Source organism: Osmerus mordax, chromosome 11 (assembly GCF_038355195.1).
Source record: "Osmerus mordax isolate fOsmMor3 chromosome 11, fOsmMor3.pri, whole genome shotgun sequence".
NCBI classification, from domain to species: domain Eukaryota; kingdom Metazoa; phylum Chordata; class Actinopteri; order Osmeriformes; family Osmeridae; genus Osmerus; species Osmerus mordax.
Genome location: NC_090060.1, coordinates 11,854,365 through 11,859,025, shown reverse-complemented (window position 1 = coordinate 11,859,025; position 4,661 = coordinate 11,854,365). Strand labels below are relative to the sequence as shown.

The 4,661-nt window shown below is 51.8% G+C and overlaps 1 protein-coding gene across 1 annotated transcript in view; it reads right to left on the bottom strand.

Annotated features, from left to right (window-relative positions):
- sidt2 (SID1 transmembrane family, member 2) overlaps positions 1 to 4,661 on the bottom strand; it is a gene marked incomplete in the record, with an annotated part of 14,968 nt that overhangs the window by 6,836 nt on the left and 3,471 nt on the right.

Sequence of the window (4,661 nt, the reverse complement as noted above, 5' to 3'; positions counted from 1 at the left end):
CCTGGCCCACTCAGAGGTAAATAAACAGAGGGCTCATTAGGTTCACTGGCTGGGTGCACGCAGAGTAAACTGTGATGTTGGAAACATTTAAGTACATAAACAGGCCTGTCGGGAGGGGAAATGGGGATGTGAGGGGAGATGAGAGGATGAGGGGGGGGGGGTGTTGGGTTATCATCCCAAATCTGAGTGGAGCGTAGGGTCGAGGACTGTGAGGTCTAATAGGGGTGTAATGAGGCAGGGAAGGACTGGCGGACACCAGGGGGGTTCCGGACACATCTTTGGTGAAGTGTGGCTTCACAGAGTCTCGACCCATGAAGCCCTGTCTGTCTTCTCACCTGTTGTTGTTGCAGAAGTTCTGGCAGCTCATGCAGTCAGACGAGTCTGTCTGGGCCAGCGCTGTGTACATCCCTCCACCCTTGACACAAAACAACAACCAACACCACTTTAAAGTCGACAGAGGAAATAGTGTGTCCTGTACGTGTCTGAGTGTGTGCGCTGCACATGTGAGGCTTGAGATAGACAACTCCACTCACATTATGATGGTGGTGAGGGTGTGAGTGCTCGTACTCCATCGTGTTCCGGGGGGAGGGTGCCATCGTGGCTGTGCGGGTGGCCCGGCGGGTACATGCCCACCGAGCCGTTCAGCAGTGCCAAGGGCCGTTTGGCAGCTTGTGGTGGAGGTGATGACAGCCTTGGGGAAGCATGGGCCCATTGTGCCCGTAGCCCCCGTGGACGCCCCCGTTGATGCGACTGGTGCCCGGCAGAGTGGTGTACTCCAGAACGTGGCCATTCATCTCTGCCGGCTGGTACAGGTAGCCCGGGGGGTCGTATTCTACGGCGAGAGAAAGAGAGGTCGAGATAGAGAGCGAGAGAGGGGGACAGTGAAAAGAAAAGAGAGTGTGAAAGAGAGGTGGGCAACAGAGGGAAAGGAGAAGAGAGCGAGAACGGGAGAGGGAAACAGAAGGCGGGCAAGTGCGAGTGAGAAAAACAGCAGCGGTGAGAGAGACGGGGAGAGGGAGAGCCAAAAAGAGAGAGCGCAGGAAAGAGACGGTTAGAGAGAGAAACCAGCCAGTGAGACGTCCTTGCCAAAAGGCACGGGTGTGCTCTCCATATGGTTAGCGGAGGCGGCCCCCTGGGTCTGTCTGTAGAAACGTACTGTGCATGCTGTTCTGCTGGCGATTCCTCCACAGGCACATGGCGATGAATACCAAAAGGATGAGCACCATCACCCCCAGAACGCAGCCTACAATCAGGTAGAGCAGGCCACCCGGGCGCTGGGGGGGTCCAGGGGGTAGGGGGGCATGGTGATGGGGGCCTGGCTGGGGACCCCTGGGGGCTGGCGTGCTATCGTGGAGAAGGGGGGAAGAGGATGTAAAGAGCACCCTTTTATCAAACAGCACGAACATACAATAACAGAGTTGGGAACAAAACAATGCCAGCCATTGTTTGGTGTCTTATATGTCAAAAAAATAAAAACGACATACATACTGTAGCTATCTGTAATTATGGCTATCATACCCGTCATTAAAGTTACAGCCTTTATGGCAACAAGCCTGGACTTCAGCTAAAGTAAAGGTTTGTTGGCCTATGCTGTGAGTCATTTCCTTTGCAGTCCATTGTGTGTGTGTGCTCAACTGTACCTTTGGTCTCACAGATCATGACATTGCTGTATTCGCTCTCCCCCCCATCGTTAAAACACTGCATCTTGATGTCGTAGGAGGTTTCTGACTGGAGATGCCCAATTAGATGCCACTGTTGGTTACCTGGAGAGAGAGAGAGGTGAGGATGGAAGGAGAGAAAAAGGAAAGAAGAGAGAGAGGGGCAAAGGTGAAAAAATGGGCTTCATTTCAAAGCTCATGATGATTCAGACTAGCAGTAACCCCCCCTGGCTCCCTCTCTCCATGAATCCTGCCATCAATGTTTCTCTCTCAAACACACACTCTCTTTATTTCACGCTCAAGCTCTAGGGTGTGTTTTTCTTTCATGCTGTCTTCCACTCTTGTATTTCCTTATTCCCTCTCCCCCTTCTCTCTCTCTCTCCCCCTTCTCTCTCTCTCTCCTCTCTCTCTCTCCTCTCTCTCTCTCTCTCTCTCTCTCTCTCTCTCTCTCTCTCTCCTCCCTTTCTCAGGCCGTCCCACCAGGGCCCAGACAGTTGCTTTACTCCAGACAAGCTCCATATATGGCAGCTTTATGTTTGTTCTGGCCGGCCTCCAGTATTCCCAGTACACACATGCACACACACACACATACACACACACAGAGTGCATAAAAACACTATGGAGCCATGTGGACACACAGCACCGCTGAGCCCATGTGCACTGCTATCATATTGTACATGGGTCTACATGGAAAAACGAACAGAACCTTTAAAAGAAACTAGGCCTAAATAATCTGTGCGCTACAACTACATCAACAACAACATGTTGTCATTTCTTATCGTTCTTTTGGTATAACAACAATGTATATCTAAACAGCTGAATGCTACTGAACCCGGGAGACAGTTTGTCTCTTTGGCCTATTCAATATGGCTGATCTATATCAACATGAAAAGCATGACCTCTTCGTACACAAATAAACACCAACCCACGCTTGGCGTCGTGTTCAAACACAGAATTGCTAAACACACATCTGAACACAGATAAGAGGGCAGCTTGAAAGCTGCCTATGAGAGGGCTTATCTGGAGGAACCTGCCAACAGACCAGGCAGGCAGGCATGTTACACTGACAGGCCACAGGCATGGGAGAGAGTGAGAAAGTGAGTGTGAGAGAGAGTGTGTGTGTGTGTGTGTGTGAGAGAGAGAGAGAGAGAGAGAGAGAGAGAGAGAGAGAGAGAGAGAGAGAGAGAGAGAGAGAGAGAGAGAGGCTTCCTGACAGGCAGGCGCCCTGGGAGAGACAAAGGTTAAGAGGTTGGAGGAGGTGGGCGGAGGAAAGGGAGAGGGGGCGGAGACTCCTCTGTACAACATTCCTTGTAGCAACCTGAGCCCCTCCCCCTCCTCCCCTCCCCTCCCCACACGGCTAGGCTCACCTTTCAGTTCAGGGCCATTAGCAAGCAGCCATTTATTAAAAACACATCAGAGGGCTGCCTCATTGCCCAGGCACAGCCCTTGCCACACATCAAACAGCCAGATGACCCTGGCCCCTCCCCTTTACAAAGAGGGCCCCTCCCCTCCCTCCAGCCTTTCCACCCAGACACCAAGCTGGGGCTGCTGGCAAACACAAACACACAGACACACAGACACACAAACACACAGACACACAAACACACAGACACACAGACAAACAGACACACACACTCCTGAAACTCACCATCAACCACATCCCGCTTGTAGTCACTGTCATTGTCACTGTCTGTGGGCCGATAGTAGATATAGAAGCCTTGGATTGGGGGTGTTGTTGTTACTGGAGGGTGTGTACTGGGTAAAAGACAACAATAGACTGGTATTGAGAAGCTGGCTCCCATTCCTGGTAACAACAACAACATTGAGCAGAGATCCCCAACACATACAAAGGGAAAACTTACAGTACAATAAAATACAAGTGAGGGGAGCTGTATCCATCTGTGGTAGGAACATGCCTCAGAGTGCCTTCATAAGAATGTATAAATAGCTTTCCGGTGGGCTCAGCCCAGACCTACAGTATGAAGACAGGGCCTCCTAATCTCTTGCTGGAACAGTGCTCTAATCAGGCTGGCTACAGGCCCATTACAGGCCTGATTAAGTCTCCTCCACCAGAGATGCAGGCAGCTCCCCTCTACATCAAACCCCGCAGCAGTCCATCTGGAAGAGGGTTATCACGATATTCCTCCAGCTGGATGACTCGTGAGCGTGCATGAGGATAACATGCGCAAATATGCACGTTTGTATATGAGTGCGTGTCCGCATGGTGATGCGTGTGTATGTTCGTGCGTGCACATGTTAATATGCGGGCGTTGGGGGGGGGGGGGGGGTGTGTGCGTTGGTGTGAGAGTGTGTGTGGCGGGGCCACTCACAGTCCAGCGCAGCATGATCTGTGTGTCGCTGACGCGTCGGTGGAGGAGATGTGAGGTCCGGCCACGGGCCTGTCAGAGAAGGGGGGGCTGCCAGGAGACACCTGGTAGGGCTTGGAGGGGATGCTGTGAGGACTCGCCCCAAACATGTTCATAGCCTTGACACGGAACCGGAAGGTGGAGCCTATGGATGGACACACGGACAATACTCTGACAATCAGACGGTGTTGGCAGTGGCCCAGTAGCTTGCTTGGAGATGTATCAAGCATGTATCCGTTTTCTTGGTAACAGACAGTGAACTGAAGAATTGGAGGCGTGAGGTTGCATTTGATGTTGTATCATTGTCAGGCCTCACCAGGCTCAAGGCTGCGGACCTCAACAGACAGCTTGAGAGGGGAGATGTTGTCGGCAGCAACGATCCAGTCTGCACTGCGGCCTCTCCGGTACTCCACGCAGAACGCCGTGATAGGAGAGCCCCCATTGGCCCTTGGGATCCATGTGACGTATACAGAACTCTCTGTAGCCATGGAGATAGTGGGGCGGTCTGGGGCCTCGGGTACTACATCCCCCCCAAAAAAGGAAAAGAACAATTCAAAACCTGAGGAACATGCTAAATTAAGTTAAACTGAAAGCTACTTTATTTCTCCTTTAAGAAAAATATACACATCTGTGTGAA